The sequence below is a fragment of the Nipponia nippon genome, unplaced genomic scaffold (genome assembly GCF_047370975.1).
Source record: "Nipponia nippon isolate SJK-2023a ecotype South Korea unplaced genomic scaffold, ASM4737097v1 scaffold_15, whole genome shotgun sequence".
In the NCBI taxonomy this organism is placed as follows: domain Eukaryota; kingdom Metazoa; phylum Chordata; class Aves; order Pelecaniformes; family Threskiornithidae; genus Nipponia; species Nipponia nippon.
Window position 1 is genome coordinate 11461754 of NW_028262331.1, and position 15032 is coordinate 11476785.

General features: G+C 45.5%; 1 long non-coding RNA gene across 1 annotated transcript; it reads right to left on the reverse strand.

Annotated features, from left to right (window-relative positions):
* Nucleotides 1–391: 391 nt before the first annotated feature.
* LOC148056334 (uncharacterized) lies at nucleotides 392–14023 on the reverse strand. Its single transcript, XR_015703479.1, has 4 exons — nucleotides 13880–14023; nucleotides 6407–6559; nucleotides 4011–4168; nucleotides 392–516 (listed from the first exon to the last, which is right to left on the reverse strand). It is a non-coding gene; the product is annotated as an uncharacterized LOC148056334 (long non-coding RNA).
* Between the last annotated feature and the right edge of the window lie 1009 nt (nucleotides 14024–15032).

The following is a 15032-nucleotide window of genomic DNA, read 5'->3' on the forward strand; positions in this document are numbered from 1 at the left end:
TCAAAGCCTTCACTTGCTGTAGCACTCCCTCCTCTCATGCATTTGTGATTAATTTCTCTTTTCACCTTTGAAAAAGCAGAACAAGGGGAGCTAGGTAACTCCAAGCTCCTTTGAAACCCCAGACTAATGGTTTATCTAGTGAGAATGTTGTCCATACACTAAGAAAAACTCAGCAACGCAAAGCACAGCATTGCTTCCCTGCTGCAAAGCCCAGAAGGTGGCTGGTTTCCCTTCCTAGCGGTGTGCAAGTTCTGCAAGGGCAGATGGCACCACTGAAATCCCAGCACCAGGGCTGCACCGCTCCACCCCAGCATCCAGCCACACACATTTTCTGAAGCGGCAGAGTCTAAAATGTCAAGTTTTCCCAAGTTGCAAATTACCTCGCCTCGGACCGTGGAGGTGACTTTGCTGAGGGCTGTCTCCGCGTGCCCAGCGTGGTTCAGCAGCGCACGGTTCAGCTGGGGCAGCATCCTGACCAGGACTGGAGGTGACTGGAGCATATTGGTGCTGTTATGTCTGTACAAACAGAGACTTCTCAACTTGCTGTTAGCTACACTCATCAGCAGAAAGTAAAAGTCAAATATACCCATTATTGTTATTATTTATCAGGCACCGTTTCATCACGTGAAATGTGATGGCCGTTTTCTCTAGAAGGGAGCCCTGGGAATCCCAAGGGCTTACGTGCCCCCCGTCCCGGGGGACAACACAAGGCTTTTTCTTAAAGCGGTGTGTTGTGGCTTAAGGATACTCACTCCTGCTTACCCGGGGCTCACCACAGACCGAGCACTGCAGCTCACTTTATCATCATTTATCATTGCAAGACAAACATAGCGATCAGGGGATTAACAACAATCACATTAAGCTCAGTGAGTTAAACTGCTCACCCGGCAGGATGGTGAGTTTTTCATTTCAGATAACACCAGATACTCTCCTGCAAGTGGAGGTGCGATACGTTCGGCACTGGTGATGAAGTAGGAGTGGTGGGCTGGTGTCTGCTTCAGCACCACCGATTTCAGCAGTTACTCCTCTTTGACAAGGAGAAGGATCCATTTATCTCTCTAAAAAACTGCACAACACACAGGCTCTTCAAAACCCCTCCAGGTCCAGTGAGTCCATTCCTCCCCCAGCTATCGAGCAGGACGTGCCACACTACAGCAACCCTGTTCTGCATTCCAGCCCTGCCTAACCCAAATTTGTCTCAAGGGTGTCATCTCGCTGCAGCTGAAGTCAACAGCAAAATTGTCATTGACTTCAGTGCTCCTGGACTATGCCTTGGAAGAAAACTGTCCAATTGAAGTGAAACAAAACAAACAAACAAAGAAAGATACTTCCCAGAGTAAGTGGATTTAATCCCCCTTCCTGCTTTAATTTGAATTTCAGAATTTTAAGACATTAAAATGATTTTTTTTTTAAAAATCAAATACATTTCTGCAAGCTTTTCTCACTTCTTCAGACCAGATCTTATAAACAGGATTGGGATTTACAATTAAGTACCAGCACTCAGCTGAGATCAGGTACCACAGCAACTAACCACCCGAGGGTGACAGTGGGCTCAGAGTGACTACTCATGACCTCATGCCTGCAGTGATAAAACACATATCATGTGTTTAAGGAAAAATATAGATCAGACCTAGCAAATGAGAGCCGTGAGCTCCAGTTGTGGCAGAGCCATGGAAGCACTAAATCAGAGCAGAACAGAGAAAACCCCAGGGAGCTAAGAGGTAATTAAGCAGAGCCGACGAGGATTGCGCAGAGGGAGAACGTCCCTGAGAACAGTCTATAGGAGTATGGCCTCCGGGTTCTCACTTGATGGCAGATGTGCACATGCTGTGGGACGTCCTTTCTGACTTGGGAGATGATACTGAGCACCTCTGCCGATGTCCATGCTGTGACTGCATGGTGTGAACAGGCTAACACCGCTCGGAAAAGATCACACGAGATCTGCTGATGATTAGCACAAAACAGTCCGCCTTAAACTGATAGCTGCCCATAAAGCTAATCAGCTACGTGATGGCACAAGAGAGAGAAGAGTTCGATGTGGTTTCATTTGTTTGCAGTGGCAATAAATCTGAGGGAAAAATGCCGAGTGCCTGCTGATCTCCGCATCCAGGTGAGGTCAAGGTTCCCAAGAAATGACTAAATGAGGATCATTTAACAGTAATTCTGCAGGAGCACCAGCAGACTCAGAAGAGTGACGGAGACTTTCCTGAGCTGCCTTTTGTACAAATAAATGCCACAGAGACAGTTCTTGCCCTTCGGCAACTTTTGATCCAGAAATGTACTTGTACAGGGTCTGGGTCCAGCTCAACATGGATATTTGGTAGCGAGCCCTGTTGTCAGAAGGCTGCCCATTCTGCAGTGCCAAACCTCAGGTGGATAAACAAGCAAGCGAATAGAAAGACAAGGGAGCAGGACAGCTGGGGCTGCATAAATTAGTCGTCACAGCAGATGATGTATCGATATGTGAAAAGAAGAAAGAGCAGACTGGGTCGCTGTTTGCAGTCGATGCATTAGGTGAGCTAATTAAAGAGACAAGAAGGAAATTACAGTCAGTGGAAAATGAGGTAGCTGATGTCTGGAAAATGAAAAAACATCCTGCTGACCGTGACAAGACCTGCCAGACGTCTCTCCGTGGCCATCACCGTGCTCTGCACGGGGATCACACAGGGCCAAAAAGCAGAACTGGTTTTTAGGAGGAAAGCACATCAAGGCAGAGACAGAAAAGGCAGAGAAACACTGATGAGCCCTGAAAAACAAAAATAAGAGCAATTTGGGTATGTTCCTAGAGTTGGGGATCCTATTTGTTTTCTACTTCACATCATCATGCAACTCTTCAAATTAAAACAACCAGGGCGCTAGCCAATACGCTGATATAATCCACAAAGATGTAGGCCTCTAGTGACTTTTTTTTTTTTCCCATTTGCTGGTGTGTTTGGAAGTCAGCCTGTAAGGATGTTCGTGCCAGCTGGGAAATCCCAGAGGACATGTTCCTTCCTCTGTTTTGCTGGCAACCATGAGGAAAAATTATAATGAATGACCTCTTTTCTTTTTCTCTTCTGCACCAGCTGGCTCTGATACCCTTTCCTAACCTCTACTTGCATCATCTACCAAAACAGAATTTCATTTCCTAGATAAACAGACTTCTTCAGGCTTCTCAAGATAATGCTTAATGAAAAAACCAGTACAATGGAAATACTCTGCATGGGCTTCCCTCTTTTAAATGCACTTACTTTTTTATTTAAAGAGCTACTGAAATAAGTAATTTTTCTCTCTTCTGTTAATCCCAGCTCTCTGCACATCAAGACGCGTCTTTCTAAACTGGCCATACTGAAATCCATTAGATAACCTTCAAATGGCAGAAATGGAGCTCTCTGGGATTTCTCTGACAAAACAGTTTGCCAGAAGAAAACCACTGAATCAGTCTTCTTCAAAAGCGTGCAGAAAAAAGAAAAAGAAAATCAGATTTTTTTCTTTAACCATTTCTTCTTGACGCTTTATTTCAACAGAATTTTAACAGAGCGGAACATGGCCCTTTCTGCTGGCGATGGGATGATGAGTGCTGTGGTTGAGGAGTGGCTCTGGCGCTGCCGGTCGCTGGCAGCTCCAAGCGCCAGTTGGGGAGCGTGGGCAGCTCAGACCCTGCTGCGCCGGTGCCAAGCACTGGGCTGGACCCGACCGAGCAGTGCCCGCCACTTGAGCAATGGCACTTACAGCCACCGAGACCACGGCCCAGAACTCAGGGTTAGCAAAAACACCCGCCTCCCCCTTTGCCCGGAGCATCAGCGGCTGCAAGTGCTTAAACCACAGCGCTCATGAGAGGCGACACGAGCGTGGTAGCGGCTGAACGTTTCTGACATGAAAACTGCCTGAACTGAGAAATCTGTTTGACCTTTTGAGACTCAGACTCTTACCAACCCACATCTCAAACAGAAAAACCTTACAGATGTCACCCCTACAGCGGAATGAACTTCACAGGTTATATTTACTTCATTTTTCTTTACGACGCTTACCTTTTGAATACCGAGTGGCAGGAGATCTGAATAGCCACAAAGCCAACAAACAGCTCCGCTATAAAGCTTGCCTGCGAGCCCTGTGCAGTAGCGCTGCCCACGATCAGCACCCGGCACAGAGAAGGAGAGGCTCACGTCTCGGGCAAGAGAGCTTGGGACTGGAGAAAAGACAGAAAGGGAACATTTAAAAAAGGAAGATCTCAGCTTTTATAGCTGAGCTGAGAGGATGATTCTGCAGAAACTGGTACTCGACTGACGTTTCCCCCCACTTAATATTTCCTTTTTCACATGAAGTTTTCTCCATTTTCAGTTATTCTGGTTCGAGTCCAGTTTGCTCTGTGGGGATAATAGGTCACTTAGCAACTGAAATTAAAGTTCGATTATTGTATTAATATTGATGCTATCATTGCATGAATCACGATTCCAGCAGGAGGAATAATTTCAGCTTCTTTAAAATATTGATCTTGGAAAGGTGCCAAAGTGCAGGCGTATGGGGCTGAATTCCTGCTGTCACAGCAGCGCGAGGATGAGCATCACCAGCCACACTAGGGCGGGATGGAAATCAGAAAAAGCAGAGGGAAATTCTGGGCTAGCACTGTAACAGACCTACCCTCAGCTTGGTGCACAAATTCAGAACAGCACAAAAATGTTTTCACATTTGAAGGAGTCGATGTTCTCCTCATGTGTACAGGAATATTTGACGACAGAGACCTATTAAATTGTCACTTGCATATATCACTGTAACTCATTGGATAAATGGGGTCACCTTTCAATCTTATGAATGTTTTCAAAGATAAATTTAGGAGATTAAGTCCCAGTTTTCTCTTTTTCCACCTTCTTCTTCCTTTGCTAAAGCCTGTCACACATTTCAGTTAAAATGTTTCAAAACATCTTCTCCACTTTCACAACAGTTTCATAAACCAGTTTGTTTAACTACAAAATAATAAAAAAAACATCTCACCAACCCAACTCATTTTGTATCAGCCTTTCATTGCCACTAAGCGTGCTCATCTTTTTCTTGGAGCTTTCTGGGCTTCACTGAGACCAGTTCTAGAGAGACAACCTCCCAGCACGTATCAGGCAATGAAAATATGACTCTGCTGTTACTGCAGAACTTCAGCCCAGGCTAACGGGCTGAAGTGGCCCATGTCAGGCAGGTAGCACTAGTGACAGTGCTGGGCCAGAACTGCTGAGTTCAAAATCTGAAATTAAAGACAAGGAAATCTGTCTGTTTTCACATGTTCATCTCTCAACGGGGCTCTACACATCATCCATCTTCTGCCCGAGACAGAGAGCAATTCAGGGTCTACCCAAGCACATCGTCTACTTAAAAACATGCAAGAAACTATGATGGAGTGGCATCTGATTTCAAAGCTTAAATGCCTGTAGCTGGGCACGTACTCAATATTAATACCCTTCCTGAACATTAACCACAGCAGTGGCCTTTTGATAACTTGCAGTTCGTCCTCTGTAAAAGCAATGAAAAATATATGGTAGTTCTTATAAAAGACCCCTGCAAGGCACGTGTGACAGATCACTGCTAGAGATGAGAGATAGAGAGCGTGCCTTCAAAACCTGGGGGGCACAGCAGTATTCAGAGCCACAGAGATGAAATACCCAGTACTGCTGAATGTCAAAGGACAACCAAAAGGTGTCCGTGTCCTCTTTGCACCGAGAATGACTGGCTGTCGTCTTGGATTGCAACCAAACGTGCCTGCTGCCCTGCTGGTTTGGCAGCATGGAGATCCTGCTTCCTAGGAGATGGATGCAAAACTTAACTTGTACTAAACTGAACCCACCCCAGCTTTACGTTTAAATGTGAAGAACACTCCCAGGTGAAGCCAGGAGCTACAGGGGCTCAGCACAGTCAGCAGCTGGGATATCTACCCCCTGCCACATTTAGAAACCGTGAATTCCCTTAGGAAAACACTCCTGACCCCACGCCCAGCCCCTGCAGCATCTTCACTCCCAGGTTCCCGCCTAGCTCGTGTTCGCACATTTTTGACAAGCAAGCTGTTAGTTCTTGTGCAGTACGTACCATTAAACCTCGCGATGTCCATCCTCCCTTCTTTCTCATACGCTTCCCAGCCAGCCCCCTGTTACATTGGAGGCATACTGGTAATATATAGTTTTCAAAAAATTGTACTAAACTTGCAGCTTTATATTCTACATCTTTCTGTTCTTCTTACTAGCTTCTGCCCTCAAATTTATGCTCCTTTAGGACTGTCATCCCACATGCACATTTTTAATGTAATGGGTGCTTTAATTCCTCTCGAAGAGCTGTCTAACCCTTCCCCAGGGAAGTTAACATCCTCTTCCATGTTTACAGTTGGTACTAAATTATACAATAGAGTTTTCGTTTTTTCCTTTGGCAGAATAATTCTGTACGTCCTTACCTAAAAATTGTCCCCCAACGCTTGCTCCTCAGAGAAGTGCAGCAGTTTGGGTGAGTTCATCTCATCTGGAGGCCAGCTCAACCGCACCACAGAGGCAACTGGGGAGATTTCCAAGCCTATAAACATGAGCGTTGGAAACCTTATCTGGAATTTCTAGAATAAGGTCAGAAACAGAACGTAGTCATGAACACAGAGCTCTGTTAAGACTCACAATACTTGCTGCATAAAACACAAAAAATGGGTTATATAAATAACATTCTGTGAAAATGTCTTTAACGGTTGTGCTTTGACACATCTTTAAGATCATAAACTTCACTCTTTTTAATGTTTTTGGTAAGACTTGTAATGAGAAAAGACAATTCTGAAGTCCTGACATTAATAAGTCTATTGTAAAAAGGTCACCTTCCTCTAAGAATGTTTTATTATCAGTGGAGCAGAATAGCTCTGAATATGTAATGACTTTTATCTGATGATTGCCCTGTATTCTTTTCTAAAGAAAGAAGGCTTCAGATGTTGATAATTTACATATAAGCATTGAAGTGTTTGGCAGCAGAAAAACAAACTGGTTCAGAGAAATTAATTATAAAGCAGCTATAGAACAGGCATGAAAATTAACTTCTGATCTTTATATGTCTCTAAGAGATACTAAAAACCACCACAGGACTGACTGTCCTCCGGGACACTACTGTACATCACTTAGCTGAATACATGCAGTGGAGATTCACTTTCTCTATAAATCCTTGTAAAGACTGTTTCTCATTTGTATTTGTTTTTTCCACCAGAAACTCCACCACTCGCATTTAGCAGCGCATAAAGGATTAAGAGGTGCACAGAGAGGATCTGTATTCATTTTAGTGGCAACAGGAACTCAGATTAACAACCAAGACGAGCCACCATATGCAAAACCAGAGCTACCTGGAGGTCGCTATCCCCAGCAGCTCACAGACCAGGAGAGACGAACAGGAACCGCGTGGTCAGGATCACACCAGCCGCGCGTGGGACAAGTGACCCCGCCAAACCACCTCACCAGTGGCGAGCGCAGCGGCGGGGTTTGCATCTCCGGGCAGAGAACCCTGTCTGCAGGGAACTGAAGCAACTCCGCAGTTCAGGAACACTCCTCCTGGCTGTCTGGCATGCCGTAGAGGCAACCCCCTGAAAACAACGCGTGTTTTGCACTCATTTCAAATTCGAAGGTTTCCCCAGGAGACCTGCGTGTTCGTAAATAACTACGCCAAAGCTTGTTTGTTGTTTTGAGTCATTAAATTACATTGCACTTAATTATTCCCAGTCTACCACCAATGAAGGTTTTCCAACAAAAGCTGCCTCTGTTAAGAAACCATTTTTATATACTAATGATCTTATCTCAAGAATGCTTTTCGAAGAGCATTTAAACAACATCATGCTCCATTTACCAGGGGGACGCACAGTGGAAAGTAAGTATACTTTTAAAATCAGTTTTTCAAGAAAAAAATGTTTTTTCTACGAGTGCTATCGAGGACAAAGGCTTTGCCTTACTGGGAAGGCCATTTATCTGGGGACCAATTAGCTGCTGAATTTCATCAGCGAGGCAACGCTGTGCCAATTCATCAGTATTTCCAAGGCAGTGCTAGGGATGTGTTAACAGAGGATGGTACTTTGCTGCAAACCGACAGCTCCTGACTCCACATTGAAGGTCATTTCGTGATTCTGCAGGGGCACAGCAATACAGGTACGGTTGGATTTGGGAGGGTTTGCTTCATTTCGTCCCAGCACTTGGGAATACCAGTGTATAATTAGCAGTAGCAGCTTAATAACGTCTTCCCTGTCCATTTCTGTTTATCCCAGGACTATGCATTTCCAAGCTGGCTCAAAGATTAAGAGTCCAGCAATGCAATTCTTTGCTCAGAGAGGTTATGGCATCTCCAAAAATCAGGTCCTTCAGGAGAGGTAATACAAGCACCCAGAAAGAAATAGGTTTAACTGGCCTAGCGTAGGGAGAAGGGCATGCTTTGGATGACCACAAGTTTTCAGCAGTATGCCACCTCTTATAATGGTGGCATATACCATTATACCTCTATAGATAAGGTTTCCACCTCTACCACCTCTTACAATTAATGCCACCATAAAGCTCTTTTCACATGCCAGGGCATCAGAGAACAAACAGAACCAGTTTTGAGGGATAAGTGAGAGACTGAGAAAGGGGATGGAGAAGAAACAGAGGAGTGAGGGCAGGAGAGGCAGCAGTGAAGATCATCCATTTTATCAAGAAACTGGTGAAATTTGAACTGGAAACAGACTTGGCTAAAGAAGGAGAAGCAAGGACAAAGGCAATTTAGCCTGCAGTAGAAGCATGAGGCTATGTGACTCTCCTGCAGCTCTTTATGAGTCAGATTAGCTGAAGTTAAACTCTTGAGGTGCTTCCAAGCACGTCCTGTGTCATTTGCACCAATTACAGGGCTGCCGTCCAGTCTGCCCTCCAGTTTGGAGCTTAATGTGAAACAGGAGGAGCCTTAATATCTCTGTATCGGGAAATGGGTATTTAACTTAATTTTTCCAAATCCTAATTGCATCCTTATTCTTCCTAATACTGAGCTAATAAATGAGGCATTTCAGATTTCACCCTGGCATTTCAGCACACCATAAAAAAAATACACAACAGATTAAGCAACCATTAGATATATTGTTCATTCTCAGCCAATGCACCTCAAATGCCACATTTCACAGATGGGTTTAGCAATTGATGTTCTGTGCGGGCAGGAGCAGCAGGGTGGGCTGATTAAACCAGAGTAACAACATAATTTGGGACTGCTTCTTCTGTTTTATTGTAATAAGTTTGAGTTGGTTTGTGCTTTCTCCTTTCCGTCACCAGTGCATCTTTTCAGATGGAAGAAATCCTCTTACAGCGGCTGCATCCCCAGAACAGAGTTAACTCGCAAGTGAAGCGGTGACATTTAAGGCCATGAGCACCGGGGTGCTTGTGTGGAACTATGCTCCCTCACATCCCCATTAAAGAATGGACCACTGACAGATGAAAATATTTATGGTTTCCATAAAGCTTCCTTTATTTTTCATCCTGTTGTGGATGAAACACTTTCTTAATGCCTTTTAGATCAAAGAAATAATTTCTTTATGTGGTATCATTCAATCTGCTTTCCATTCCTAATCTCTGTTGCCTTAGCAAGCTGAACACTAATTGGTATTCAGTGCATAAATTGTCATTACTTTTATTAATTATATCACATTGTTCAACACCCAAGATAAGGGAATTACTGTTCTCAATACCAAACAGAGATGCTGTTCCTGTCAGGAGCGAGAGACTGAGAGGAATAGGTAAACAAGTCCAGAAGTAATGCTTCACCAGTGAAAGATGCCTTTTATCAGCACTTCTGAGCTCTGAACTCTGCTTATAGCCCTTGCAAGAAAATAATGCGTCCCTACCAGTGGAAGTAAGCCACCTCCCCAGGCACCGCTCCTGTCCTGGCGTTTCCCCGTTGTGTGTAAGTACCCCCACGCACACGCTTATCGCTGCAGCATCAGCGTACGCAGCGCTGCTTCCCCGTCCCTGAAGTCACCATCGAGTTTTAAAAATTCACAGAGAGGAGTTCACAAAGCTAAAGTTAATCTGTATGTTGGTGGCTGATTCAGGAAAGCAAGAATGGGCTGCCTCAGCTCACACGCGGGTAGAATTTATTCAAACCCAACTAGGAATAGATAAAGGTTTTGTTCAGAGGCTGCTAAGAAGATACAGAAACCAGAATATATCTGAAAAAAGATTCAGTGTCAAAGGGGCACGAAGGACCTGCAGCGTGTCTGGAAGAGCGGGAGATGGCTGCAGCCCTGCCGAGGCTGTGGCACGCCGCGGGGGGCCGGGCTGAGGGTGGGCATTCGCCCGCCTCGCTCCGGAGGGGTCCTGGCTCCGGCTTTGCTGCCGGTGGTGGGCAGCAAACATCCGCTGCCACGTGCGTGCACTGGAGGGAAGCTCATGTTATTACGGTGCGTTAGCGAGCTGCAAGGGCGCGCAGCTTCAGCAGCTGCGGTAAGGCGTGCGGCAGAGCTCAGAGAGGAACGCGACAGCCTCGAATTCAAGTGCTCGTTCACATGCTGGACAAACATTTTCTTTTTTTTTTTTTTTACAGCATCAGCCAGAAACAGCACAAAACATCTCTAATTTCCAGCTCTTCAGCATATAAAAATCAGTACGTCTTTTAATATCTATTGACCTCCAGAACAAAATCCCTCTTACCAATGATTTTGCATTGCAACAGTATAAGACGACTCCTGCACAGCTTGCCCTGGCTGTAATCTTCAGGCTACAGCTAGCGTAGCAAAAGCAAGACTTGGATGACACTTTGTGTTGTAAGTACCACGGTATCAGAGCTTCCCCCTGCAAATCTGCAAGCTCCAGCAGCTGCAGCCGAGTGTGAGAAACCCCAGCATGCATCAGAGCAAAAGAAAACCCAAGCAAAACAGTACCGTCCTCCGCTCATTGCAACTAATTGCATTTCAATTCCCACCACCCATTTCTAAAGAACCAGTGAAAAATAGCCAATTTAATGAAGTTTGATTTACCTCTACCCATTCAGTCCCCAAATATCAAGGGCAGTATAATCGATATAATTGAAAACTGGTCTGGAACCTTCTCTGCAGCTACGGGAAAGAAGCGGGACAGAGATACCCATACCCTCACCTGGGGCTGGAGGTCTGCATCTTGCAAACACTGCATTTGGGAAGGATGGCTAGCAGCCACACAGCCTGAAGATCCGAGAAAACTGCAGAGAGGGGAACTTATACGGTTCCTTTTGTCTTGGTTTTTCTTTTTTTAAGAGGAATAGACTTGGAGAAGGACATATCTGCACAGCCCAATTCCCAATTGCACATTTCAGTTTTGAGCTCAGAGATGAACAGGCTGCAGTGGTGTGAATTGTTACAATAACATTAAAAATTCAGCAGAACTCATTATCCTAAGTTTAATCGCTCCCTCTGAATTCTGTCAGACTCATTATGTTGGTTCCCTTTTTGACATGGTTTAAGCTCCTCTGGAGAGCAGCTGCACAATAGCAATAATAACGATTAAATTGCTGTCTAAAGCTTCAGTGGACATCAAAAATAAGCAGACTAAATTCACACTTACAGCCACTTTTTAAAGAAAATTATCATTGTACCAAAATGGTAGAGCTTACGATACGTCCTTATGGAGTTAACTAAACACAAGCTCACAGAGAAAATGCAGTATGAGCCTTATGAGGACAGGCCTCTAAAGGGTCTGGATCACATCGCTGATGGGAGGCTAGGCTACAGAGATGAGCAAAACTTGTATTTTGACAAATATAAAATGTCTGAAAGAGAGTTTCAAGAAAAGATGAAGTGAAGTACTTGCAAATCCACGCTAAAGGCAGGTAATATTTTGAGTCCAAGAGATGAAGATGCGAGTATTTTTTAAAGAGTCGGACTGCAAAGCAAGTGCACACAGACTATCCCTTGTAACCATGGCCCACGCTGTTTCAGAGCACTCAGCGTCGCGAGTGCGGCGTGCCGTTAAGTAAGAGTTTGTTCAGTGCTTGGGAGTTATCTGGCTCTTCTCACAGTGAGCTTCTTCCGTGGGACCAGAAAGGCTGGAAGCATTGCACTTATAGTTGTGTTTCTGCATTTCTTGGTCCTGGGGAGAAAGAAAATGTTGGGTACTGATACAGACTGAGCAGACTGTTCCCAAGATGGATCTTCTCTGCTCCGCGAGACAGCAGAAGGTTTTAGCAGAGGAACGGCAGTACCCAACATTTTTTTCGAGAAAGCAAAAAGTTGACATTTCATCCAAAAGCGTTACAATTTCTAGCTGTGGAAACCTGCAGCGCCCTGCCATCGCAGGGCTCCTGCCCCGCAGCGCAGCACGCCAGCCTGGCTCTCTCTGCCTGCTGTCCCCCATGGCCACCCAGCTCCAAAACTCTGTTCTGCAGCATGGGTGGACCACACAGAGTTGGTCAAGGAGAGACCTGCTGCTTCCATGAGGCTTTTAGGCACAGAGGGAAGCTTTTTGAGCCATTACAGTTTTCAGACTAGGAGTAGTGGAATTCATTCACATTTTTTGCAAGTCATATTTGACTGGGATTCTTGTATGTCTCAGAGGACTGTACTGTCAGGCAACGCACAAATGTTATGCATTTAAACAGTCTGCTTTGCAATAACGTACCCATTCAAGTTGGCTTTATTACACTTCAACGTATTGTACATATTCAGCTCGGTTTTCTTCTCACAAGGTTTCATAAATACAGAAGCCAATTATTGCGCATCTTAATCCTGTTGCCCGAGCACTAGGCAGGAGAGGCCATCTCAGCAAAACTCCTCTGGTACAAATATTTTTCCCTGCACAAAAGCACGGAAAGCATGGCTCCGCACAACGAAGGCACAGCCTTCAGCTGAATCGCAGACCTAATGCAAAGGTGAAATTTCTACTGCACAGCAGATTTCTCAGGCAGGTAAAGCCCATCAGCACCCCCAGCTTCACCAGTAAAGGCCCCTCAGTGCCCAGTTCTGCTTTTGTGCACATGTAGGTCTGCCTCTGCCTTTTCAGCACGTTGCTGTCCCTCAGAACCCACCGGCCCTCCTTGCCCTCGTCCCGTGGGTGGGAATTGCGGTTACCTCCTGCGTCAGGACCCCAGAGCTCTGCCCACGCACCACAGCAGGGCTCGGAGGCCCCGACCCGAGGGTCCTGCTCCAGGGCTGGGGACATGCATAGAGCGTCCTGCTCCAGGGGCTGGCTGTCCCCAGCCAGCAGTGCTCACTGTCACACACCAAGTCCCTTTGGGAAACAGCATCTGCCACTACCCAAAGGTCTGACCACCTCCAAGTCCTAAGCTAAGTTTTCAGAGAACAAGGGGGTCCGTCCTCTCCCTGCCCCTCCTCTGCTGCTATTTAGCCACAGCCAAGCCCAGCCTGCACTCCCTTGTACATAACATTTATCCTCTCTGACTTGTGAGCTGACAACCAACAAAAATCAGGTTGCACAAAACATGGTGTTGTACCACCCACACACACACTAATTCTACTCTGTTCGTTACCAGGCTTCATTTTATCAAACAATGATAATCCTGGACTTATTTCATCTTAGTATTATGAAAAGAAAAGGCCAGAGGAAATACATTGATCATTAACTGAACCATAGGACCCGATCTGTGCAACTACTTTATCAGAATGCAGAGTCAGAAAGATCCCGTAGGTTGATGCGTTATTGGATCGAGAGAAAATCAGTCTCCAACTTGATGGATACTATTATGAGCAGTTCCCAAGGAATTCCCCACATCCCCAGGCCAGAGGTATTGTGCGTGCGTGAACAATAGCCAGCAGGAAGGATGTAAACCACAAGTTTTACAACAAGCTGTAATGGTTTTCCATGAGGAGCCCCTGTGCCATCAGCCAGGAGCAGGGACACAGCCCCCCACCCTGCCCCAGGAGACCACGGGGAATTTCCATGCAAAGCACCAGCAGGAAGATGTAGCTCACCTCTATCTCTGCTCCACCCTCAAGGAAAATGGATCATCACCGGGGAGACTAAGGAATAATAGAAAACAAGCCTCCCTGCCCCAGTGCAGGAGCTTTGCAGTCGCTCTGGTGAGCTCAGAGCCTTCTGCACAGAATGCCCTGCACTCCCACCAGCCACCCCACCGCAGAAGAGCTAGGCACAGCCACCTCCAGCCCCTCTTCACCTGGTCCAGGGGTCCCTCCCAGGCTCCAGGTGCTCCCACTTGGGCAACCAACGAGCTGGGAGAGGCCTCAGCAATGGGGCTTTGGAGAGGATGCTTGAGCCCCAGTCCCTACAGAGAAATGCAATTAGCTGGGAAGTCTCAGCAGAGCCTTTTCGCAGCGCTTAAAATGCAACTCCATTGAGTGCATCCAGGGTCCTGCTCTGGGTCAGGAGGGACTGGAGCACCCCAAAACCATCTGCATTTGCCAGCTGTATCAGTAGGCCTAAAAAAAACCTGTTTCCCCCTTCAAAAGTTTCCATAATTTCTGATCTTACACAGTTACTTCAAAAGTATCACCATATGTAGACACCCACATTTAAGAATACATCTTAAAGCATATCTGAAGACAATGCCTCTTTTCAATAAAGCACCCCATGGAGATTAGTAAGATTTAATTATGTACTCTAAATTAAAACACAGGTCAGAGTTTTCTTGAGGACAAGTAATGTAAGCACATGCTTACTTTCTGGAGGGGAGAAGTTTAGATAGATCTATATATAGGTGAATATCATCAGCCAAATTTGTAATTAATTCCAGCAGCTCATTAACAGTAGGAGTGAAATCATTGGAGCTTCACTAGTTTATGAGACCTATGGATGTGTGTCCATTCACTTACTAAAGTATGTAAATCATGCCATGGTTTTATTATTAATTATAATGATGAATGTAGAGACACCGTCCATCAGAGTAACAAAGAAGCAAAACAGCATTTAAATGAAATTCCACTTCAGCACCCAGAGTTAAGTGGGACACAAACACTATATAAACCCAGTGCTAATTTCTCCTTAACTTATCAATACTTCCGCTGAGAATCAGTAAAACTGCCCCTCAGCCGCCCTGGTAAGTCATGGTTAAACGAGTAGAGAACCTGAGCTACATCTGGTCCATGCAATGCGCTTGGTCCTTTGAAG